The 26256-nt window shown below is 48.0% G+C and overlaps 1 long non-coding RNA gene across 1 annotated transcript in view; it reads left to right on the top strand.

Moving 5' to 3' along the window:
* Positions 1 to 26256, top strand: part of LOC132690113 (uncharacterized) — a 771167-nt gene that overhangs the window by 171861 nt on the left and 573050 nt on the right. The window lies entirely within an intron of this gene.

Here is a 26256-nt window from a genome sequence, read left to right as displayed (position 1 = left end):
CCCTCCTGGAGCAGAAAAGTTGCTGTCCTTTTCTAGACACCCAGGGCTGAGATGGAGTGTCTGTGCCAGGACTTAATGATCACCTGTTTCTCAAGAAGACGGCCACAGCAGCTAGAAAGAGCCCCATGATTCAGTGAGGTAAGAACGAAGGGAGACGTTTTAATTTTAGCGGACAAGTGCCTTGCTGCTGCTGGGAATCCGGGCACTCGATCTCCAGTCCGGTGAACGCCAGCTCTGTCCCCAGTTCCAGTGGACAGGAGAGCCAGGCCCTGTTGGCAAGAGGGGCACCTGCCAACCAGCTCTTGCTTCTTTAGCGGAGACGGGGGATCAGAGGATAAAGAAGCCACGTAGGTGCTGGTTTGGCCCGTGTATCTCTTGGCCACGGGGCAGCGTGGCCAAGTACTCAGGATTCTGTTATATTTGTCCAGATCTCGTGCCTGGTCTCAGCTGGGGAGAAGGTCCAGCAGACAATCTACAAGTTGTGAGCCTTCCTTATGGGTTTCGTACATCGGACCTTTGGATCCCTCCGGGTATAATTACCTGAGAAGTAGGCTCCGTCTACTTAATTATGTAGGATTCTCTACTAACCCCAAATGATTCCTTTTGCAGAGATGATGTGAGAGAGGGAGCAAAGTTTCAAAGTTGCCAGACACTTGGGCAATCAGAGAGTTCATTTGTCCTTCTCCCAGTGGGGGCTGGAGTTAACAGTGAATAAGACATTCCCTTCTAATTCATCTTGAGTACTTCAGTGTGGAGTGAAGACAGTCCTGTTCTGAGCATAGTGATGTGTGTTCGGTTTCCCAGCAAAGCCTTTTCACAAGGCATTTTTCTTTCTTTGCTGCTTCTTTCCCACATGTCACTCCTGCATATTTTAAATAAATAAAAAACACAAGTATTAATGACTTTAAAAATTGGAAATCTAGGACCCCAGCTAACCCATCATGATTTCATTTCTGTTTATCTTCTCTGCCTGTGTAATTACAGAGAACACAACACCAAAACTACTCCTCTGTGTTTGATTTGCACTTTGACACTTTTCTCTGTGATTACACAAACTCATTTTAATGATCCCTCAGTATTCTGTCCTGTTGCTTTACAAATACTTATTAAAATTGTCCCCAAATATTGAACATTTATGTTGTTTTCAAAGATTAACTTTTAGAGGAAATATGCATTAAGTATCTGCACGCATATAATTTTTTTTTCTTCCATTTCTGCTGAATTACATCCTTGGATACAATTCAGGAAAGCAGGATTGTTACCTTAATAGGCCTGTTTTTCTAAATCCTTTTTTTTTCCTTCTAAGATTTTATTTAAATTCAAGTTGGTTAACATATAGTGTGGTATTGGTTTCAGGAGTAGAATTTAGTTGATTCATCTATTACATGTAACACCCAGTGCTCGTGATAACATGTGTCCTCCTTAATGCCCATCACTCATCTATCCCAACCCCCACCACCTCCCCTCCAGCAACCCTCAGTTCTCTATTGTTAAAAGTTTCTTATGGTTTGCTTCCTGCTCTGTTTTAATCATATATTTTTAAGTTTATTTATTTTGAGAGAGGTTGGGAGAGGCAGAGAGAGAGAGAGAGAGAGAGAGAGAGAGAGAGAGAGAGAGAGAGAATATCCCAAGTAGGCTCTGTGCTGTAGAGCCCGGTGCAGGGCTCGATCCCATGAACCGTGAGATCACGACCCGAGCCAAAATCAAGAGTCGGACCCTTAACCAGCTGGGTGGCTTTTGATCTTCTTTCTAGCAAGAAAGTCCTGGCCATATCCGAGCTTGTCAAAGGTAGCGTTTACTTGGCTTCGGGGCACACACAATCCTTTCCCTAAGGGCTAAGAATTCCTGTAACTTCTCTTGTGGTGAGTGAAACCCAAAAGAGAGGGAATCCATTGTCTAGCCACGTGATAACCCAGGCTGTCGTTCCCTCAATGGGGAGAAATATTCTACTTGATTATTTTCTCACGTCTGAGACCCCCAGCTGTTGTGTGTCCTTAATCCAGTGGAGAATGTTCAGTCTTCATCCTACTGGACCCTCAGCAACTCTTCATCCCGGACCATTCTCTTTGAAACAGTGTCTTCCTTTGGGGTCTGTGACCTTGTCTTCCCTATGTCCTTTCACTTCTCTAGCTGTTCTTTGAGGTCCTTTGTTGCCTCTGTCTTCTCCCACCTGGCCTTTGAGTGTGGGAGATTCCTGATACTTACTTTAAGGTCTTGGGAGGCCTCGTCCTCCATGCACCCTGGACAGTCTCATCCTCACGGAGGCTCAGCGATGAGCCTCTCTGTGCCGTGGCTCCTAAATGGAAATCTTCATCTCAAGCCAGAGTGCCAGACACAGAGATCTGAGCATCACCTGAGCATCCCCCCCGACCTTCCGGTACGGTGTGGTTGATTCTGACGTCTTGGGGTTCTCCGTCCCAGCACTGGTACCTGCATTTGTTCATTCAGGCGAACGGGGACCAGGCAGCATCCGTGCTCACGCTTTACCCTGTGCTCGCCGACGGCTGCACCAGTGCCAGGGCCTGGAGCTTCACCTCCTGAACCTCTCTGGACTCCATTCAGCTCTCGCCATCTCCAGAGTTGCCACCTTGGCGCAAGGGAGCCGGTGTTGCCACGCCTGCTCGACCTCACCTCTCCCCACTCCGCTCAGTTCTGTTCTCTGCACCGCAGCACGTGGCTTCCTTTGCTTAAGACCCTCTGTGGCTTCAGCTTACTCTTAGAGTGAGGACCCAAACTTCCCATGGCCCCGCAGGCCCCACATGATCTCATCCTGGCCCTGCTGTCCAGCCTCATCTCCGCCCACGCCTGTCCTTGCTTTCCGTCCCAGTCCTGCATGAGCCTTCTCTGCATTGTTCACGTGTTGACCCACGCGCTCTGCTACCACAGGGCCGTTACATGTGCATTCCCACTGTTGGCTCTGGCTCCCCGTCTCCTAGGTCTCTAGCTCCTTTTAGGGATGTGGGGGGTTGGGGACTGTTGCTCACCATTCCCATTTAAGCATTCACCCCCTCTCCTGCCAGGATTGCCATTGGCTGACAGCTGAGTCTTTCCCCAGATGTTGTCCTCAGCTGAAGGGAGCTGCCTTGACCAAAGTTATGAGTGGTTGATGTGGGGGTACAAAGTCCAGGCCTTTTGGCCTCAGCTGGGGACATTTCTAATCAGTCTCCCCAGCTCCTGAGCTCCCAGGTCCTGGAGACCTGAGCTATAGCCCTCCTGCTTGTCTTTTAGGTCTTGGCTCATACTTCAGGCATCTTCCCTGATGCAGTAAAACTGTGTCTTGATTAGTATCATTGATTAGTGCATGGCTGGACTTTGAGCTCCTTGAAAGCAGGGAGCTCACCAAATACTCAGCTCTAGGCATGGTGCTTGGCACAAAAAGGGTGTTCAAAAAGGGTTGATTCTCATTACCCGTGGTGGTTACGTTAGGGAACATTACAGAGAACACTGAATTAGCCATTGCTGAACCACTCTTCCTAGGGCAAAGAAAGTGTTAAGTTCCCACCAGCCTCTGGTCACAACATCTTCATCAGCTGATCTTGGCTTATGTGTGTTTCTGTTTAAAAACACCGGATTTAATATGTATTGTTGATTCATTAACCTAGAACTCACGGCCAATAGAACCACAGCTTATGCCTAAATGAAGCTTATCTGACACCAGTTTTTTCTGCATAAGGCACATCACAGCCTTGTCGCACTTAGGACCACTAGACAGCGCTATGTTTTGGGGCCGTTTTAAACCGCAAAATCGCCAACACGCAAGAGCATCCCAAGATCATAAAGAAGTGGCCCCAAGTAGACCACAGGCAGGGGGCTTGTTCTGAAATGAGGGGGTGGGGTCTGGCTTCAGCTGGGACACGGGTACCTAGTGCCTCCGTGTTTTCCACCGTTCTGTGAATGGCCACTGAAGTCCTGTGACTGTTGATTTTGGGCTTAGAAATTAATTCAGTGAGTACGTGAACTTACAGATATGGAATCTGTGAGTAATGAGGATCAACCCTATTTGTTTAATGAACAAACGTGATAAATTAATAACGACCACATACGATTCCCCTCCTTCTGGCACACCCTTTGGTAATCACCCCCTGTACTGACTTTGAGCTGGTCTGGGGACCTGGTCAGTGGGACAGGAGCAAACAGCAGGCAGAGGGTTGGGGAATGCTTATGCGTTGTGGCATACTTTCTTGGTGTTGCCTGGAGCCCCCCAGCTACCACCACGTGAGGGAGCCTGGGCCAGCCTGCTGGGGGACAGGGCGTGTGGCCGGGTCATATCCAAGCTTTCCCCTCATCTGACCTTGAGTCACCTGCCAGGTGTGTGAGCGAGGCCACTCTGGATCATCGATCCTGGGCCATCTGGCCCAGCTCAGAAGGCCTACCAGTTAAGCCACAGAACCTCGAGAAGCAAAAAAAAAAAAAAAAAACGTGTGGAACAAGTTGCTTCCGCTTCCGGAGTTTGAGATGATTGTTCCTTGTGGCTTCTCCTAGTTACGAATGTGAACCCCTGTGGCATCTACAAAGGGCAAACTGTCTGTGAGTATGTAGACTGGGCATTGACAGTTAAATACAAAAGCTCTAAGCTTACCTATCGAGGCTTTTGAATGTAGTAAGTGGAATTCTGACCTGCTCTGCTCTGGGTGAGGAAGAGAGGGTGAAGCCACGTGTGTGGGGAGCAAGTGGATGGATCCTCAGTGACAGAATTCCTTTGGTGGCTGTTCTCAGGCCAAGGCAACAGTCCACCTGTGGACTACGGAGGCCCGCGTGGAGTGAGTCACAGGCCGGTGCTTCTTTCTGTGTTGTTGCATCGTGCCAACCTGTGGACTGACAGCCCTCTCTCGCAGCCAGTCTGCTTGCTGGTGCGTTTGCCTTTGATGCTCGGAGCTTCATGTTTAGGTTTCCTAATGCCGTGTTTAAAAGTACTTTCCAAATCCCCGAAAATCGTTTATCTCAGGCCATGGTGCCTCTTGGGGAGAAAGACACCTTTGCATCAAAAACCAGAGCGGCAGTATTTCTCAATAAAACTGGGGGAAAAATCAGAGTAGCAGTTAAAAGGCAGAGAGGTCCACAGGGGTGAGTGTAAATTGAATTGGGAATAGGATGTACGACAGACTTTTCAAAAAACCAAGAACTAATCATGCAGTAAGCCAACAAAGTTATTTTGTAAGGCAGGCTTTTTCAACAGCTTCCACTTTTTTTTTTTTTAAATGCTTCAGTGACTAAAAATAGCAAAAACGTTTTATTTATGTAAAAAGAAATCCCTTGTATGCAAAGTTGCAGCAGCTGATTATAGGTATACAAACGGATAAAAGCCTGGGAACACGCGGCATTTTCTTTTTTTAATGGAAATCTTGATTCACTCTTCAGTGTGGAGTTGAGAATCCTCCCTTCAGTGGTATCTTGGAGTTCAAACTGGACTGACCTCAAGAAATGAAATTCTAGGAAGACGTCCCTGTCCTGGTTATATCTCATTAGATGCAATTTTGCTTTCGAGAATTGTGACTTTCGTGATGAAGCTAGAAAATAAAAACAATGATGCTAGCGGCAGTAATAATTAGTAAAATTTCTAAGCAATCATTGTTTAATATTATCTGATATACTTTTCTCCTCCCCCACACCCGTGTCTTAAAATAATCATTTTTTTTCCCAATGAAGAATATTCAAAAATAGAATAATGACTCTAAAATTGTTCAGAGAGGATACCAGAAAATATTCCGTGCTTCGATTAACTTGTCTTTGGTGACTCAGAAAAAGAAAAAAAGAAATCCATTGTGTATACCGCAGACAGGAATGATGCTTTTATAAAGAAGATCATATAATCACTTATCTTTCAGAGCACCACCCAGTCTAGTTTTTAAAAAATTTTTTTGTTATTAAAATTTTAAAAAAATGTTTACTTTTTCTGAGACACACACACACACACACACACACACACACAGAGTGTGAGTGGGGAAGGAGCAGACAGAGGGGGAGACACAGAATTCAAAGCAGGCTCCAGGCTCTGAGCTGTCAGCACAGAGCCCGATGCGGGGCTCCAACCCACGAACCGTGAGATCATGACCTGAGCTGAGGTGGGACGCTTAACCGACTGAGCCACCCAGGAAGCCCCAGGCTAGTTTCTTTTTGTTCGAAGGCAGTAAAGTTAACTCTGGAAGTCAATAGTGATGGGGGTTTAAAGGACAGAAACCGGGCAGGGACCCAAATGCTGTCATGGTCAGACCTTGTGTCTGGGCACCTGTCCTGCGGAGGGACAGTCTGGGCAGAATGGGCTCAAGAAAAGGTGATTGTGCTCTAGTAGCAATTTTTAACGAGGGGCACCTTTGTCCCTTAGGTGACATTTGGCAATGCTTGAACACATTGTTGGTCATCAAAGCTGGGTGGAGGCCAGGTCTGCTGCGGAATATCCCACAGAGCATAGGACAGCGTCCCCCACAAAGGATTGTGACCTGAATGTCCACTGTGCAGAGTGGGAAGCCATCAGGTAGTGAGACCCTTGCAGTGGCTACGATACTCCCCCCGGGCCTGTCGGGGTGTTTGTGAAGAGGAGTGGCCGTGAGTGCCAATGAGGAAGCAGAGTCATGGAGGTAGTCAGAGCCCAGCTGGAACTTCGGTCCCCAAGGAAGAGCAGGGGACACAGAGTCTAAGCTCCGAGTTCCCGTATGGGGCTCTCACTGGCACAGACACTGGAGTTGGCAACAGTGAGGGCTTCGCAGGAGCCTGTTGTGCCACATGACGGAGAAGGGCTGCGACCCAGAGTCCAACAGCGGGGGTGAGAGTCCGTGTTCTGTGGGGGGGCCTTGGGCCCGTCACTTAAACTGCTGGGGCTGGATTTTGTTGCTTGTAAAATGAGGACATTGCATCACGTGATCTCTAAAAGACTTTCCACTTGGCCAGTTCTAAGCCTCTCCATGATTGCATGAATTTTCTGCCTTGTTCTGGAAGGGATTTGAGGCAGCTGACGCGCTGATGAGCATGTGGTTTTCCCCCACTTGTCCAGCACCCGAGAGTCTCCTGATGGCTGTTGACAAAACGATACAGTTCACAACGTCTTCCCAGAAGCCTTTTCTCATGGTGTCCTTTAGTTTTGCCAAGAGAGACGGGGAGTGTTGGCTGCCCCTTATAGGGAGGCAAGCTGAGAGTTAGCAGTGACTCGCGGTGCTGGAGATGCTTGTGCCGAGCTTGATGCCCGCGGGACTCCCCACGGCATTTCTGGGAAGTAGAAGCTTCAGGTGAATGTGCGTAGCCCTGTGCGTTTGTATCAGGTAATTGCTCTAAGGTATGGTCGTGCTGAACACGTTCATCTGAGAGAATGGTGGGTCTGGGAGAGAGTCTTCCAAAGCCGGGAAAGTTCACAGGGCCGTGCAGAGTCGGGCAGGTGTCCTGGCAGTGTCCCTCCACGCCAAGCACCCCCAGGAATCTGTGCAGCAGGGGGCTCTGTTTTGTGGGTGTTGTCAGAGGGTGTCTTCCTCGGGGCGTCCAGATGGCTTGTCAGCCCAGTCATGGGGTTGGTTCCAGTGGGGTCCTGACCGCGCGGTGGCACGGAGCTCAGCTCAGTCTGTCCTGGTGCAGGATGTGGCAATGACAGAAGGTGGTCCGGGCGCCTTTTGCTTCCTGGAAGTGTTTTCTCTTTTCCTAGCTGGTCCAGCTGAACGCTGGGGCTGAGAGCCTTTCCAGTGATGGGCATGAGGCTTTTCTTTCATTCCTGATCAAGTTTCTGTTCCCTTCACCCCCAGTCTGCCCAGGGGTTCTGCCTCCGAGCTGGCATGTACCAGTCTCGCTGAGTTGGCCATGGTTTCTTCGAGGGCATGGACTGTGTCATATTTTGTCAACAGCTGGAAGAGTGCCTGGCATGTGCTAGATGCTCAGAATTTGTAGGAGTGGCCCAAGTAACAGTGGGGATGGGACCCTCTCTTATCAGGGACATTCAGTAAGCCTTACTCTGTACTAGACACTGCTCTAGGCCTTTCCATCGAGTCAGTCACTTGGCCCTCACAGCAGCCAACAGTAAGGACTCTTGTTATCACTGGTTTAGAGGTGAGGATGCTGAATCCCAGAGCATTTGAAGGACATTCCCCCGGGTGCTTGAGTCCAGGATGCGAAACCTGGAGGCTACCCCAAGAGCCTGGCTTCTCGACAGGAAACCAGGACTGCGTAAGGCACTCCGTGTTCCGTTCATGCTGCCCCTGCCCCCTGACCTCACCCCTCCTCTCTGTAAAGTCCCATTTGCATTTTTGCTCGTGGCAATTGTAGAACCGTGTGGTCTCCCAGACCCTGCACCCCAGCTGGAAGCCAGAGACATGGCTCTTATTTATTTTTTTAGAGTTTTATTTAAATTTATTTATTTTGAGGGAGTGAGCGTGCATGCAGCAGGGGCAGAGAGGGAGAGAGAGAATCCCAACCAGGCTCCGCGCTGTCAGTGCAGAGCTTGACTCTGGACTCGAACCCGCGAAATGTGAGATCGTGACCTGAGCCCAAAATGAGAGTCCTACCCTTAACCAACTAAGCCCCCCAGGCGCCCCAGAGCCGGCTTTTATCTTACAGGCACGCTGGGGATGTGGTGGGCTGAGGTGTGTGTTCCTACTCTCTCATCTATCCACCAGCGCCCCAGTCCATTGTTCTCTCCCCGCTGTCTGGTCTTCCTCAGCACCGGCCATCCCCGCCCCCAGGGCCTTCAGTCAGCAGCATCTCCCTCTCTTTCCTGCCGTTAACCATTCTCACCAAATCTTCAGCTCCGTACCGGGCCGCAGGCTAGCCATTTCCATGCCAGACAAATTCTGCGTTCTGCCCCCTTCTGCACTCATGGTCTCTGCTCTCCCCAGCAAGAACCACCTTCCAGGAGTAGCTCGCGGGCTCCGCTGATACCCTCCCCTTCACTCTGTGCTCACCGCAGTGCTGTCTTTCTCTTCTTTCCACTTATTTGCTTATTTATTGTCAGTCTCCCCTTTTTTATAACCAGAATATAAGCCTCTATGTTAAGGCTCTATCTCCAGTGCCTGGAACACTATGGGCAATGTAGGTACTTAGAACACACGTTTCGGAATGAACACATAACGGGTAATGTTTAATTAAATTTCTGAAGGCAGGAGGCCTCATCTGACTTGTGGGCCTGTTTCTTATCCTGGTCCCAGCTTTGCTCCCAGTTAGCATCATTGAGGGACACCAGCTGTGAGCCAACTTTGGGAATGAAAGTGTTGTGGGGTTGACTCATGTTCCCCTAAAAGAACCATTCAATTGCTAAGCCCCAGTACCTGTGAATGTGGCCTTATTTGGAAATTGGGTCTTGGTAGGTGTAATCAAGCTGAGATGAGGTCATACTGGATTAAGATGGGCCCTAAATCCAATGATTGGCGTCTTTGTGGAAAGACGAAATTTGGACTTAGAGACATAAAGTTACACACAGATGGAGGCAGAGAGTGGGGTGATGTGTCTACAGGCCAAGGAATGCCTAGGATTCTCAGAAACAACCAGAAGCTAGCACAAAGGCGTGGGACGATTCTCTCCTAGAGGCTTCAGAAGGAGTGTGGCTTTGCTGACACCCTTCTATCAGACTTGGAGCCCCCAGACGGAGAATACATTGTGTTGTTTTAGCCTCCCAGTTTGTGGCCCTTTGTTGGAGCAGCCTCGGGAAGCCAGCACACAAGGGAACCTGTCTCAGGGTGCTCCTCATACTTTGGCTATTCCTCGAAGCTTGGGAAATGCTCAGGGTGCTCCTTGTCCTTTGGCTAGTCCTCGCAGGTCAGGAAATGCTCAGAGTGCTCCTCGTACATCGGCTAGTCCTCGAAGCTCGGGAAATTCGCCCCTGAAATAAACCCGGCGTGAACTGGCCAACTCAGCATTGCCAGACAAAAGGATGTCAGAGAGGCGAGGCAGCGAATTTTTCACTCCCACAGAGCAGGGATGTGACCAGAGGCAGCTCTGGGAAACACCACGGGCCTGAGTGGTGCAGGACCTACGTGAAGCCTCCTGGTCTGGACCTCCCAGATACCCGGGACCCGGGAGCTGGTAGTGGGGACGTGAGCCAGCTTCTAGCTTAGACGAAGCCCAGCTTTGACAAATGTCCCCTTTGTGTACATTATTGTGGCTTCTGCGTGCGCCCTTTGGAAGGGGCACCTTCTTGTCATTACTTACCGAATCTTTATCTTTTCTCTTAAACTCTAGACTTGAGGAGGAAAAAGACTTTTTCTGTCCTCAGGGCCCAGTTCCTGGCACACAGTAAACACCCTGTACCGTACGTGCAATTGGACCAGATTGATTGGAGTTACATATCCTTGCAGTTATTTATCCTTTGATAACTAAGTAAGGAGTCCAGTTATTGTTTATAAAAAGGCTGTTTTCGTGCCTTAAAGAAAAGTTTAATGATTCCTTAGGTGCTTAAAGGGGTAGGAAACCCTCTAAAACAAAGCTTCTGAAAGCCTGTAGGATGTATACCACCAAGAGTGAGCTCTGATGTCAACTGTGGACTGTGGTTAATAAGAGTGTATCCATATTGGTCCATCAGTTGTGACAAATGTGTCACTCTGATGCACAGTGTTGATACTGGGCCAGCTGGGGTGAGTGGGGGAGGAAGATTACATGGGAACTCACTCCACTTTCTGCAAACCTAAGAGTGCTCTCAAAAATAAAGTGTATTCGTTTAAAACATCTAAATATCAAAAAAAAAATCTCATTTCCTTATCATGTCCTTATTTTCTGGAGACTTATAATTTTTTTCTAGGATTACTAGCAACATCTCACACACACACGCTTAAGTATTTTAATAGGAATTGGCTGTAAGAGGGGGTATGAGAACGGGTTTCACTTGCCTCCATCCACTATTTAAAGCCCCTTAGCGAGAGTTTTTACCCATATTAACTCCATAGGTTAATTTTTATATGTAGAAGCCCAGGTAGCAATGAATCAAGATGCAACTGATAACAAATTGCATAATTAATGCCTTGCCTGAATCCCAGATCATTCCTCCCACACACGGCCTTACCTTTGGTGGCTCACACTCGGCCTCCTGTTGAATTTCAAGATCTCCTTGACAACCACCTCTGGTATGATTTTTAGCCGCTACTCAAATCCGTTGCAATTGGAAGGCACTGTTCTGGCTAGCACCACAGTCTGCGTTTTCATGATTCCACGCCTCTGCCTTGTGGGGAAAATCCAGAAACTTAGACCGACAAAGATGATACGGTATGTGTGACCCTAGTGAGATGAATGTGCTCATCAGCACCCTCTCCCCAAAAGTCCACCGCAGAGGAAGCTATGGTTGGAAGCGGAGAGAGGTCGCCTCTGCCAGAACATTTCTAGCGCTTTGAGATGTGGGAGCAGGTAATGAGTCCGGTAGAGATGACTGGATGGTGGGAGAACTGGGTGAGAAGGTCACCCTGGGCTACGCAGACACCTAACATGGCCAGGAGGAGGGAAGGTAAAAACTGAGCAGGCCACGGAGAGGGGAGCAGGTTTGGGGGGCAGTTTTATTAAATGGAAATCTCCGGAGAGAGTGGGAGGTAAGAATCAGGAGGAAAAAGAGGGGGTTGAAGACAAGTTTCTGGGCCGTGCTAGGTGTCCTTCAAGGGAAATGAATGTCCTATTCCAAGTCATTTGTCAGCCGTTTAATTTTTGGTTTCTTTTTTAAACATAATACATTCTCTGAGACAGAAATGGACACCTTGTGCCTTCACGACCCCTTGTAGGGTGTGTGGGACCCCGGGAAAGTTTTGGGAGTCCTTGTCTGTATATGCAGTTTGATTATATGGGGTGCCTGGGTGGCTCAGTTGGTTGTGTCTGACTTCGGCTCAGGTCATGATCTCGCGATCTGTGAGTTTGAGCCCCGCGTCGGGCTGTGTGCTGACAGCTCAGAGCCTGGAGCCTGCTTCAGATTCTGCATCTCCCTGTCTCTCTGACCCTCCCCCGTTCGTACTCTGTCTGTCTCTCTGTCTCAAAAATAAATAAACATTAAAAAAATAAAAAAAATAAATATAAATAAAAATAAAATGTCTTCAAAATTCATGGGCCCATATAAAGGTTGGCGATCTGGTGAAGATAAAGAATAGCAGGCAGAGAACGCAAACTTATTTATTGACCCAGTGGTGCATGCGAGGAGTCCCGGCACCATTCACCCAGGTCTGGGGACCACTTCTCTGTGCCCCTTCACTGTTAGTGCCCCATTCCCGGTGAATTTCGTATCTTCTACCGGGAGCTGCTGTTGCTCGTAATTATGCCTTGACTTTTCATAACCTGCTTATATTCCAACAGGGCCGGTGTTCTTGTGTTTGCAGTGCCCACTAGCATATAGTTAGTGCTGGTGCCATCATTACTCACGGTGATGCATCATCCTTCATGCTGTCTGTGAATACCACTAGCCTCCGGTGACTCTTGCAAAGGTTGTGCTTTGTTGATGGTGACCACAAATACAGGAGGTTGGGCATGACGACTCATTGCCTGGTCATGTTAAATCTGCCGTTCAGAAACTGTTTTTGTAGAACAACACATCTTCCAACAGTGTCTCCTTCTGAAGTCTTGAGGATATAATCACTGTGTGCCTGGCATGTGATTTATTTTGATGTTGATGGTACCCTGCCATTCTCCGAGTGGGATGCATAGGGGTAGACAGGCAAAGGGCCCGTGAATGGAGAAATGGGGGTAGTTCATTTGTGCAGAGTATCTGTGTCTCATGCAGCATGACCTTGGCAGGTCATACCCCTGTAAACTGGGACCTGGCTGTGGGGCCTTAGGGAGACCCTAGAGGTAGGAATTTTGGAACTAACTGGGACATCTGTTTGACTCAACATATGGGGTAAAGATCTAAGAGTACCCCACAATGGAGAAATGAAACCCAAAGTTTAAGGAAGGTACTCCAAAGTGTGTGGTCCCTAAGGCATGGAGTCAGGTTGGGGCCCTACTAGCCAGGGCCTAAAGACTCCTCGCTTGCTGTCTATTGTCAGTAAGATTATGAAGACACGTCTTCACATGGTATCACTCCTCCCCAGTCTCCTGATGTTCTTTGTGACCCACGGCTCAGGTTACTGTGTTCTCTCACCTCCTTGTTCTCTCAATGCAATTTCCTGTCCTATGGTTGGATAGCAGATATTACAAGTGAATTTCCTCCTCCTCTTACGGTGAATGCTTTTTTTCTTCAAAATCCAGCTTATTCCCTCCTTTATCAAATCTTCTGGTACCTTTGCATCTTCCCAGTCCCTTTATCCAGCCAATGAGAACTTTCTAGTGGGCGCCTATCCTGTGCCAATCTGTGTTCCAGGCATTGTATCAACAGCAGTGAACCAGACAAATCCTCTAAGTTGCCATGTAGGCCCCCTGTGGACTCTCGATATTACTTTTTAATTTTTTTTAAGTTTATTTATTTTGAGAGAGAGAGAGAGAGAGAACACCAGAAGGGGAGGGGCAGAGAGAGAGGGGGGACAGAAGATCCAAAGCAGGCTCTATGCTGATAGTAGAGAGCCCGATGTGGGGCTCGAATTGATGAACCATGAGATCATGACCTGAACCAAAGTCGGACGCTTAACCACCTGAGCCACCCGGGTGCCCTGGACTCTTATGTGTTTATATTTCCATGTCTCTTGTGTTAAAATTACTTTTATTTGCCAGCAGATGTTTTCTGTAAGGGGCCAGACAGTAAATACTTTACACTTTGAGGGACACGTGGCCTCTGTTATAACTACTCAGCCCTGCTGTTGTAGCACAAAAGGGACCAGAGACAATGTGCAAACAAATGGGTGTGGCTGTGTTCCAATAAAACTTTATTTACAAAACCAGGCGTGGACTTTGCCCGCTAGCCTCAGTTTGCTGACCCCCTGCAAGGAACAAAAGCTCTCTGAGAATAGGCCTGATGTTTTTCCCCCTTGTTTTTTTGCTGGTGTCTTCCAGGTGCTTAGAACAATACTTTGCACTTAGAAGGCACTCGACATAGTTTTGTTAAATAGGAGAAGTGAATAAATGTCACCTATTAAACGGGAAGTTCCTGAAAGGCAGGGCTCCCTGCACCGCGATCAGCTCAGAGAACAGGTTAGGTGAAAATGGACTGAATAGTCGATGAGGGACGGAAACCCCTCCTCCCATCAGCACCTCTGCTGGCGGGACAGGAGCCGGGCAGGTCCGGGCCAGCCTCATTCTCCCGGCCCTGTCACAACGGCCTCCTCAGCGGCCGTGGATCCACATGAGGAACCAATTACAGGATCACAGGTGGGCCTGGCTGCTCCCCGCGCCCGCCCCACGGCCAGCTGTGACAGCCGGCTGCAAGCCTGCAAAGCAGAGGCCAGGTTTCAGGGAACTCGGCAGCGGAAAGGGCCATTAAAGTTAAACACGACTGCCTGTCAGGGGGACGAAGTGACAACAGGAGCCCTGCTCCCCACCGTCTAACTATGTGTCAGCGCCAGCCGGTTGGCTTTCCCCGGGGGCACCATTCTGGCGCTCGGGGCACCGGCTGGGACAGGCGGGGCCCTGGTGTTGGGTGGGGGCGCGTCGGCCGAAACCCAGAGGCCGAGCTTGTGTCGTTTTTGGAAATTGGGGCACGGCCAGTGCAGCCGGATAAAGACGAGAGGAGGAAGGGAGGGTGGGGGTGCTGCCCTGTGCCGGGGCGGGGGTGGGGGTGGGGGTGGGGGCTGGCCAGCGGGGCCCTCCGCTGCTGGGGCCTCACCCAGAAAGGACGCGGCTCCTTTTCCGTTGCACGTCAACTTCGCTGCCATTGGATAGTCTGCGAGATTTCAAACAGATAAATGCCCCTTTGGGAAGCCGGAATGCCGTGGCAGACAATTTTAGGCCTTGATTTGATTGATAAATCCTTTGTGACAAGAGGGGATGAGAGAGGCCCCCGGTTTGGTACATATAAATAGGAAATTAGCTGGCAAAGTTGTCAAAGATAATTAACTCTCCGATTCTGCGGGTCTATTCAGGTTGACATCCTGAAATTATTTAGAAATGCACATGTCAACGCTCTGACAGAATTTGGGGCTGATCAGATAAACAGATTTGGAGATGTTTGATTGTAAAATGATGTAAGCGCTTATCTGGTGCTTTATCACCGCGTGCTTCCGTTCGCGCCAGTGGATGTGGCCGGGAGAGGGTTTGGCTGTGTGGGGATGGGGGATGGGGGATGGGGGGAGATTGGGTAGGGTGCACAAGGTTGGATTCGTTGCCTTCTTCCTGCTTTTTCTCTCACGGACTTGAGAGATTCCTAACCCTCAATTCAGCCTCAGTGAACCTTGGACTCAGCCCAAGGACTTGTCTCTGAACCTCAGCCTCCAGTCAGAAGGGAGGCGTCGGAAGGATTCAGCAACGTGTGTCCTGTCCCCCTGTGAAGCCCAGTATGGGTCAGGTGAGCGCAGTGTACAAAACCATGTAGAGTCACTGCCGTTCCTTATTCATCACGACTTTAGGGTAAATCACTGGGCCTGACATGCTATTAAGAGGGGAGAATGCTGTCTCTGGCATTTCCATCTTGTTATTGGAAATTGCCTTTTAAAAAGCAGATCGGTTTGGAGCCAGATCCTTCCAATGAGGAAGCATCCTTCCTCCAAGTGGATGAAAACTAGTATTTAGTGGGCACCTACTATGTGACAGAGACCAAGTTGGACACTGTGCTGTAAGATTTGCTTACGTCGGTCTTCAGAATTTTGGTAGAGGTTTGTCTTTCTTGTTTGGATGAGAAAACATACTGAGAGAAGTTAAATCAGCTACTGGAGGTAACCAGCCATTAGAGTGAAATTTGGATTTGAACTTGGGTTTGCAGTCTCAGCCCTTCCCCACCCCCCACCTCAATGTTATTTTATGGTTAACTGCATCAGCTACTTAGAAGAAAGGGAATTTGGAGATCATCTAATTCAAGGTTTAATAACCTATAGGTCAAATCCATTCTGTTACCTGCTTTTTTTTTTTTTTTTTTAATGACCCATGAGCTAGGAATGCTTTTACATTTTTAAGTGGTTGGGGAAAGAAAAATATTTCGTGACATGTATGAAAAACTAGTGAAGTTCAAATTTGAACTGTCCATGAGTAAAGTTTTATTGGGACGCAGTCTCCCTCCTTCATTCATGTATCACCTATATGTTTTTCTGTGCTCTGAAGGCAGGATGGTGACAGAGACCATTTGGCCTTCAAACTTCAAAAGCTGAAAATATGTACCGTTTGGCTCTTGACAGAAAACATTTGCTGAGCCCTGGTTTCCCTGTCTCAGTGAGAGCTTACTGAGCTGGCACCGGTAAAACTCTCAACAGGCATTACCTAATTTATCGTAGCCACTTGAGGTGGGTCCCAGTTAAGTATTACGCAGGCAAACAAGCTAATGTTCAGAGAGGTTCAGGAAGCTGGCCTGGCTAACACAGCAGAGCCAGGATTCATGGCCAAGCCGGCCTGATTTCACACTCAAAGCACAAACCCTGAATTCCCTCCCTTTGTTGCCATTTCACTGTAACTTCATGTTACCTGGAATTGGCTTTTCTTGGCGCCTAAGACACAGGGGTGATTACCACTGGGGTGGGCAGAGTACCGCCCCTGCAAAGACGTCCTCATCCCAGTTCCCAGAACTGTCACTCAGCTACCTTCCGTGGCAGAAGGGACCTTGCCGATGTGATTAAGGATCTTGAAATGAGAAGATGGCTCGGGATTATCCTACAGACAAGGGTACTTACAAGAGGGAGGCAAGAAGGTCAAAGAGGAAGAGACGGGAGACTGAAGCAGAGGTTGGAGTGATGGGGCCCACGGGCCAGGGAGAGCAGGCTACCTCTCAAGGTGCAAAAGACAAGGAAACGGGTTCTCCTCTGACCTCCACCACTGCAAGAGGATGGTTTTGTGTTGCTTTAAGACACCAAGCGAGTGGTAATTTGTTACGGCAGCTACAGGAAACTAGCACGCCCCCGCCAGGTCCTTGCCTTCAAGCAGTTCAGTCTGGTAGGAGACTCGGCCATCAACAACCGGAGCGGGTTTCAAAGGGAAACCTGAGCTGCAGGCGTTGAGAATAAAATCAGGCAATTTATTGGGGGGGGGGATCGTCCTCGAAGGCCTTCCTCACGGAGGGGCCAGAGGGCTCGCAATAGTGCAGAAATGTGTCCTGCACGAGGTCTGTCTTCATTCTGGTGTCTGGGGCCAGATCCTGGCATCTCCCAGGGCAGCCCCAGAGCACAAGGAGGAAGACAAGAATCAGGCCATTTCCTTCACTTGGCCGTGCTTCAGTGTCTGCCCTGTGCACTGCACATCTGGGGCCAGCCTCAGGCTTTGTGGCACGTGACCTACAGCTGCTGTGTGCTCCTCAGCGAGTTTGCTTTTGGTTAGTGAGGACCTAGACTTTTGCAAAAGGGAAATCACAGTCTCGCCTTCGTTTTATTAATATTGTGACCATTTGCAAATGAATTTCGAAGGCAATATAATTTACCTCTTGTATAGAATTCAGTTTTGATTACTGCCCAGTCACTGAAGTTCCGCCTTTCGCGAGAGCTCTTATTATGAGAAATTAAGATACCTTTCTCCCTCATCCAAATAAAATAAACGTATGGCTATGGGATGCGATCAAATTAAAAAATATCATTTAATCCAGGGAAGATAATTATTTGAATGAGGCTGGAGAGGAGAAACTCAATCTAGGGTTTGAATGTTGTCGTGGAATTTTGAAGGCTATTTTCACTCATCACTGACTTTTAATAGCATTTTGCACAGAGCAATTTGCAGCATAAACCTTGTTAGGGTGATATTGGTTATTTCGGAATCATGTTGGATCCCCAGACAGAACCTTTCTGCAGACCATGTTGTGGTGCCCCAGTATGTTTGAATGGATATTCCTGGAGCATCATTTAACCAGACATCGCTGTGCCTCTCCCTCGTTAGTGGTGACCACAGTGGCTTTATTCAATTTGGTCGGGCTTTGTTCAAGATGTCATTGGGGAAGGAAGCAGAAAAGTTAGCTTTTTGCTGTTGTATCACGTGTATGCCCCGCGTTGTGTGTGTTTGCAGCAAGGTTCGTAGACTTGAGGGAGTGGCCTTGATTTTCAATGCCGGACTGTGTGCCCTGAGTTTTGTTTCAACAGTAAAGGTCCCTGCCGTATATGTCCTTGGAATGTGGCACTTTGGAGCACACCCTGCCTAATTTCCACCTGCAGCCCCTGTGATTGTTTTGAGTGCTTTCACTGCCCTGGGAAGCCCAGTCTGCCTGTTTGGAAGGAAGCTGGAAGTGTTCTGGAAATCATAGCCCTCAATGAATAACTCATGTGCTTTGGTGGGAGGTGGAGACATACTTCTCTCAGGGTGGAGTGTGGGTGGCCACATGGCTATTGTTCTCTGTGCCTAGTGTTCCCTGGTGGGAGCCCCAGTTGCCCATAATGGTCACAGGCATGAAAATCCATCCTTTCCCCAGTTTGTGTCCCTTCTGTGTGTCACTCTCCCACTTCCTTGAAGTTACTGCCCAAGTAGACCACTTGCACCCAAATCCTGTCTTGTCCTTTGGGGGAATCCAAATCAAAATGATCATTGTACCGACAAATTTGTTTGCTTGCTTATTCAGTAAACACCTGTCTTGAGCCTGTTCAGAGCAGGCAGCTGGGAACTAGGTAAGCCCTCTGACTGGAGGAGCATAGACCCTGGGGGAGCAGACAGATGAGATAGGCAAGCAGACGTAGAATGAATAGTTGTACCGAAGTGTCCTGCTGAAAATAAGCAGGATCGCGGGAGGGAGAGAAGGGAGACTCTTGGCATACAGCAGTCGTCAGGTGAGCTCTGGTGAGCTGGTGACCAGAAGCCTGGCGAATGGGAAGGAGCCAGAGGTGCAAAGACTAGGGCAGCATCGGAGCGTTCACGGAGCGTCAGGGAGGATGTTGAGTTTGCGGTGTTGATGGGGATTGTCGTGGGAATCAGAGAAGACACAGGAAGGACCCAGATCACCCAGCTCTCAGGGGTCGTGCTCAGACCTACTTTATTTTAAGGGAGAACGACAGCTCAAGTTAAAATCTATGTGAAGAAGCAGGAACACTTGAAGTGAACCTGACACCTGAAGAAATGTTCAGACTCAGTGATCGCCATTGCTGACAAAGGCTGCGTTCAGGTTTCAACGATAATACAGATGGGGATGAATGAAAGGGAAGCAGCACTTGCCATGAACTTGCTCACGGCAGAGTGCTTTGTGCCTGGCAATATCCTACTTTCATGCTTTCTGCGACCAGTTAAGTTGGTTGTTTCCCATCCCCGTTGACACGGTGAGAACATTGAGGGTCCGGGAGTTTGGATAATTTACCTAAAGCTCAGTGAGATTTGAACCCAGATCTCTCTGGCTCTTCAACAAATGACATCTCAGTTACTAAAACACTGCCATCTTTGCTTTGTCTGAAGCACTGTTTAAAATAATTGATAAGCAGTGAGTTGCCAGTAAGAAAACTAGCATGAGATCTTTTGATTCAGTGAAGACAATGGAAAGGTTTATTGACTCCATGGCTATGTAACTTGCATGTTTCCTATTCCACAAAAGCATCACCACACTTTGATCATTCTACCTTGCCAAGCTTTGAGTCTCTGATCTACTGTTATTTTTCATGCTTAGAAAACTCCCGAACTGGGGTGTGTGCATGTGGGTGGGGTATACCCTACAGGTGTGGTGCTGACTGCACTCGGTGTGTTCATAGTCAGACGCCATAAAAGGTAGGAAAATGCTTAGCTCCGTTCTGGCTGCCTAACGTTAGAAATGACGATCTTCCCTTGGCTGGTTTGTATCTCTAGGACTTGCTTAATTAGACAAAAGTGTTGCCCATCCACTGGAGATGCTTAAAGCAGTTCAGTAATCTCTTAACAACCCTTATCATTTGCCAATGGAAAGAGAAGGAATGTGTTTATTACTCTTTAACCCCCCACCTACTATTGATAAGCAGTTTAGTCCCTTCTTAGCTTGTTTAGCCACAGAACTGAACACTTTCTCCCACGGCAAGCCTTTGGCTGGCGAGATGGGATGAAGGGCGGGGTGGCAGGGGTGGTGAGGAGTCCATTAACGTCTGGAATACTTGCTGGATTAATGTTAGAATTTTGTTTGGGTTCACTTTGAATTTAATGTTAATATTACTTCAGTAGTTGAATCGACCCAGCTGATTTTAATATTTTGATTGGCATGGCCTATCAACTCATTTACGAAGAAATTATTGAGCACTTACTATGTGCTGAGCACAGCGGTTGTGGCCATGACCACAACATAGACGGTCCCTTCTCCTCTGGAGCTGCGGTCTAGGTGGGGTTTCAAACAAACAAATCCCCATACCTCAGGTATGCACATGAGTTTTGGTGATGCTAAAACCCAGGGAAGTGACAGACACCGGTTGCAGGCGATCTTCAGACGGGGTGGTCGGGGAGGGCATCCCGAGAAGATGACAGCTGAGAGCTGAATGTTGAGGATGACGCCAGGCCAAGATGTGAGAGAGGAGCTTGTCAGGAAAGGGGAAGTACGGACGTCAAAGTCCCAAGGCGGGAATAAACTCAGTGCAGTTTCAAGAACGTATAAATCAAGGCACGTTGCTGGAGATGAAGAGCCAAGAGGGAGGGAGGCAGAAGGAGGTGTTGGTGAGGTATGCAGAGTTTATACCGAATTGTGTGGGGAAACCACTAGATGGTTCACATCAGACTCATCACATGCTCGGATGCTCATGTTTTTAAAAGATCGTTCTGGCTTCTTTAGGAGAGCAAAGACCAGAAGCAACTGTACCAGCAAAGGAGCTGTGGCGGCAGTTGGGGATCACTGTGTCTGGCATTAGGCGGTGGGAGGTGCGGAGGGGGGCAGTGAATGGATTTGGGAGAGGCCTTGCAGGTAATCCCACAGCGTTTGCTGATGGATTAGATGACAGGAGGGAAAAAGAGGGAATAGGAGTAAGTCCCCTGGGGGGCGGGGGCGGGGGGAGAATGCCAGGGCGGTGCCATTTTCTGAGATACAGATGACTGGGGGAGAAGTTGGCTTAAAAAATGAACCGAGAGGGGGCGCCCGGGTGGCTCAGTAGGTTAAGTGTCTGACTTCGGGTCAGGTCATGATCTCACGGTTTGTGGGTTCAAGCCCTGCCAACGCAGGGCTGACAGCTCAGAGCCTGGAGCCTGCTTCGGATTCTGTGTCTCCCTCTCTCTCTGTCCCTCCCCTGCTTTGTGCTCTGTCTCTCTCTGTGTCTCTCAAAAATAAATGTTAAAAAAAAAAATCAAGAGTTTTGTTTTAGTCTTGGTTTTTAGACATCAGTGGAGAAGTCTTATATGTGATTCTATACCATTTACAATTCTAAGAGTTTACAGATCAAAATTTAAAACACAGCCTAGTCAAAATAACTGTAGGTTAACATGATCCAACTCTTCCATTGTGTATTAATAATCTCTGTTCTCTGAGTCTTTGTCCAGGTTAAGACCAAATTCTATATTTTACTCATATCCTTCCAATGAACTTTTGATGACACCTTCATCTTGAAGTATGGCGTATGTGTGTGAGAGAGAGAGAGAGAAAGGGAGAGAGAATCTTTGTTTCTTAAAGTTTTTATTTTAATTCCAGTTGATTCACATACAGTGTTCTATTAGTTTCAGGTGTACAATATAGTGATTCATCATTTCCTTACATCACCCAGTGCTCCTCACAACAAATAGACTCCTTAATCCCCAACAAGTATATTCCTTAATCCTCATCACCTCTTTCATGAGAGGGATAATCGTGTATTCCTTCCAGGCACTTTGCACTCACCTTGGCTTTGTAGGTCTCACAGAAAACCTATGAAGTTGGTACTTGACTCATTATGATAAAATTTGGCTTCACTTACTGGAAAGTCTCCTGTAGTGGTTTAAATACACAAGGTTGAGTCTCACAAGTGAAAGGATAACTGGAGCTGGGCAATCCAAGGCTGGCATGGCAGCTTCATGAAATCATTAAGGGACATGGGTGGGTCCCTTCTGCCTTGCTGCTCTGCTAGTTTTAGCATGTTGTCTCATGGTCCAAAATGGCTGCTCAGGCTCCAGCCATTATATTCTATTCCAGGCCACAAGAAAGTAGGAGTGGAAGGTCTTCTTCTTCTTCCTCAAGGACTTTTTTGGAAGTTTCCTGCCATACTTCTACTTATAGCTCATTGTTGTATGTCTACACCTAGCTTCAAAGGAGTCTGGGAAAATAGTAAAGTGGCATTTGCTAAGGAAGAAAGAGATTATGAATATTAGCAATTATCTAGCAACTTTCCTTCAGTCCTAGTATGCCTGCTTTACTTGCCCACGACCACATAACAAAATAGGTGGGTAGGCTTTACTATTATTTGTTCTCTTACTTTCTGCCTTTCTTATTCTCAGCTCTTCTGTTATCTTCACAGTTGAGAAAATGGCTAGTTTTGTTTTTTTTTCCCTCAAACACCCTCTCAGAGCTATTTATTTTCCCATTTCTAGTGCCAGGACCTTTCTGTGAGTTCTGCAAAGTGTTATGGGCAACAGAAGAAAGGGAAAGTACTGATTTTCGACCTTGCAATGCAATATCTCCCAGCTTCCATAAATCAGCAGGTTTTCAGGAGGCGGGAAGGAGAGTACCATCTGATTTTTACGCCTGATTCACAATAAGATGTGCACAGGGGCTTCTGGGATGCTTGCTTTCCCAAAAGGCTGAGGCAGCAGAAACATGTCTATTATGTCAGGAGAGAAGGAGTCGCCCATTTAGAAGTAAGTGCTAATGCTGATAGAGAGCATTTGAACTTTCTATATCTATTTTTAATACAACTTGGTGGGACACGTCCTTCCACGTGTCTTTGTACATGTCCTGAGACTCCCAGAGAGGATCCTTAGTGACTTTTCTGCTGTAAACCAAAGCTTCGTTTTAAAAATAGGAACACCGAGTATGTGGGCCTCAGATCTCTTGGATCAGCATGGATGTGTGGCTTCTCAAGGTCCAAGAGTGCTAATTCCTGTTGCTGTAGAACATTCTCTTCCCTCTGCCGTAGATTCATATCCACTGGGTTATATGACTGCAAACCCGAATCTTGGGCTTGGTGTCAGTGTCTTTGGAATCTGGGGACCACATGTGAACATAGAGGCAAGGCAGAGCTCACCTGCAAACAGAGGTACCCACTGTCTTGACGTGGAAGCCACTTCAACACTTGGGTCTCAGGCTCTGTCAGCTCCAGATGCAAGTCCGTTTAGACCATTTACCGCGTTCCTGAACAGGGTGACGGGGTGGTAAGAGTTGTGATCTGTTATCCTGACGGTGCCATCCTGTGACTGAGGGCTCTGAGCAGGAGTCCATTAGGTGAGCTCCTTTGGAGACATACCGTTTCCTGGACCCTGCACATTCTCACATCATCCTCTGGGTAACTCCACGATGTAGTTGCTGACATCCTTGTTTTACTATCGGGGAAACTGAGGCTGGGAGAGGTCAATAACTGACTGACACTCTGCCTCATAAGGAGTAGAGCCCAGATCGGAGCTCAGACGTTTAACACCTGTCCACGAGCTTTGTTTCAAGAAAGCTAATTTACTACACGTACACCCCAAAGAAAGAGTTTTTAAAACTTAGCAACACAGGGCTGGGTTAGGTTGAACTCTGTGCCACCGCAATACTCGATGGTATTTGTGCTACAAAAATGTCACTTCCACGTGGCTCCATCAGTACCTAAAATAACCCCTTGCCAGGTTATTTGATTCCGTTTAGGGTTGGGAAACTATAATTATTAAAGGACTCCTCTGCCGTTAATATTCTAGAACCAGTAATTCCAGCGCAAATGAGCATGGTGCCAATGAGGACAGCATTATCGATCGGCTTGGCCATTACTCCTGGCTAGACATCTGTTGTCCCCTGTCCTTCTGCACCCCACCAGGAACTGCTAGCTTTCCACAAAGAGGAATGACACTTCTTCAGTGAAGTACTTTCATGGAACTTAGGTAGTTGCCTTTCGGAAAAAAAAAAATTCTTTACTGCCACAGTTACAAAAACTTGTAAGATTTCTGCGTAAAGAAGTTTACTGCAGCAAGAGGCACAATATGTACGTGATCGCGGTCAATACAGGAAGGTCGGACTGGAGGATGTAGGAGAGCGTCTTAGGGACTGCCAGTGAAATGGAGTGGAGTCTGTTTTACTTTCTCCCTGCTCTGTCACACTTTCTTTTACTGTCCAGCTTTCCTCTGTCATATGCTTTATACACACACACATACACACACACACACACACACACACACACACACACACACTTATGAGAAGAAAATCAAATCCTCAAAAATGAAAGAAAAGTCTTCAAAAATACAACTTAAACATGGTTGGGCAAAAATATTGATGCGAAGAGGAAGTCTTACTCTGTCTTTTGGTGGAGAAAGAGTTTGATTTGCTGAGAGACCCTGCCTCTACAAAAGGAGTGTAGAGGGGGCTGTGGGGGCGGGTGGGGGAAGGAATACGAAAAGGGTGGAACAGCATGATGGCAAGCTGGGAGGATTCTAGAAGGAAGGGGACAATGGTCACACAGTGGGATATCTCACTGCGATGCCACATCCTCCATGGTGCCTCCCTGAGCCCCCACTCTGATTAGAGTCTCCCAAGTGCACCCTCATTAGGATGACATTGCCTGTTCAACCAGGACCTCCTGGTTTTAGCACTGCAAGGTCCGTCTCCTGGAAACCCACTGCGATGGTTGGCCACCTGACTGCCGTGGTCCTCTTTCCTTTCCTGTCGCTGTACTTAGCACAATTGAGTGCAGTTGTTAGTTACGGGGTGTGTAATTTCTTTATCTCCTTCATTTTCTTATAACTGTTTTCCCCTGTTAGGCAGTAGATTTCATGAATGCAAAAACTATACAGTGCCTTGCACACAGTGGGTACTGGAGTATTTACTGAATGAAGGGATATGCTGGCCAGGAGCAGGCAGTCAGGCTGTGCATGCGTGAAGATAGGTGGGGAGAGAGCTTGGTATATTCTATAGCCAGCACGTTCACAGCAAGGCCAGTGAACAGTCAGAGGCTTGGGGTGAGACCATCCTAGAGTATTTGCATTTGGAGGTTCATCCACCCTCTTCACTGTCTGCCCAAAGCTATCGACCTGCTCCCCACAGAAACGCCCGGCTGCATATCATTTTGCATATATCTTCGAAGGTTAGAGCAAGAGTGACAAGACTACATCCCATTGGATAAATGTGGCCCGTGGCATGTTTGTAAATAAAGCTTTATTAGAGCACAACCACGGTCATTCATTTGCCTACCGTCACTCGCTGCTTTCTTGCCCGAGGGCGGAGTTGTACGGTTGTGACGGGGAGTATGATGGGCCTGCAAAGCCTCAAATATACCTTTGGGCCCTTTACGGAAAACATTGGCTGGCCCCTAGTTTAGAGAGTGCCGAGGGCCTCTGGGTGTCTAGACGTAGGATGAAACTTGCTGTAGTGGCTTGAGAGCCACTGAAGGATTGTGAAGATAACAGCAAAGCTCTCAGTCCCCCCTTGGGGATGATGGCTCTGGCTGTGCTGTGGAGGGGTACAGAAAGCTTAAGACTGGCAGTGGGGGAACCTTTGTGGTCACGGCCCACGGGTGGGATGGTGAGATTGATCTAGGAGGGAGGTGGAGAGGAGAGCATGGAGTTTCAGATGCCTGCCTTTCCCGCTTGCTCTGCCTGTCCATCCACCCAACTCTCCTCTGGATACGCCCCTGGCAGTTGCAGTCCGCACTTGACCGTGACCTGCTGGGTCCCACGCAGATATTGTCCAATCAGCCCCTCTTAGGCTCATCCCTGGCAGCATGCAGAGCTCTCATCAGGGGAATTCACTCATACGCTTGTGCTTTGTGCAGTGCTGGCTTTAAAAAGATCTAAATGCAAAAATTGAAAAAAAAAATCTAAAACCCTGTGGGGCTCACAGAGCAAGTCAAAGAGCAAGAGCTTATTGTTGGCCTTTGAAACAACCATTGCCTTTGAAATGTGAGGTCTTGACAGTTATGCATCAGGACAAAGTTAGGACGCAGTGAGATCTAGCTACTCACCCTCTGTACCCTTTGTCTATGATGATGCTGGGAGCATTGAGAAATAAAGAACAACATGTACCCTGAGATGTACTCCCCCCGGGAATCCTGTCTTCCTGTTTGCTATGTCAGGGTACAGGGACCACATCTAGAGATGAGATAGATATTGGAAGTGAGTGCTCATCCTACATTTACCGTCAATTTTTTCCCTCCACGTGGAAGGACTTGTACAATTATTTGCCATAAACAGTGCCCTGAAGGAAGAGCTCCACCAGTGCTGGGCTGTTGTGGGCTCTGAGAATGTTGTGAGGGGTGATGTGAGGTGGGACAAGCCTCAGTGGGGGGCAGTTACACAGATCATGCTGCGGTGTGGATG

The sequence above is a fragment of the Panthera onca genome, chromosome E2 (genome assembly GCF_046562875.1).
Source record: "Panthera onca isolate mPanOnc1 chromosome E2, mPanOnc1 haplotype 2, whole genome shotgun sequence".
Classification (NCBI taxonomy): domain Eukaryota; kingdom Metazoa; phylum Chordata; class Mammalia; order Carnivora; family Felidae; genus Panthera; species Panthera onca.
Note: the sequence above shows the minus strand (reverse complement) of the source record. Positions and strands in the feature narration are given on the sequence as shown.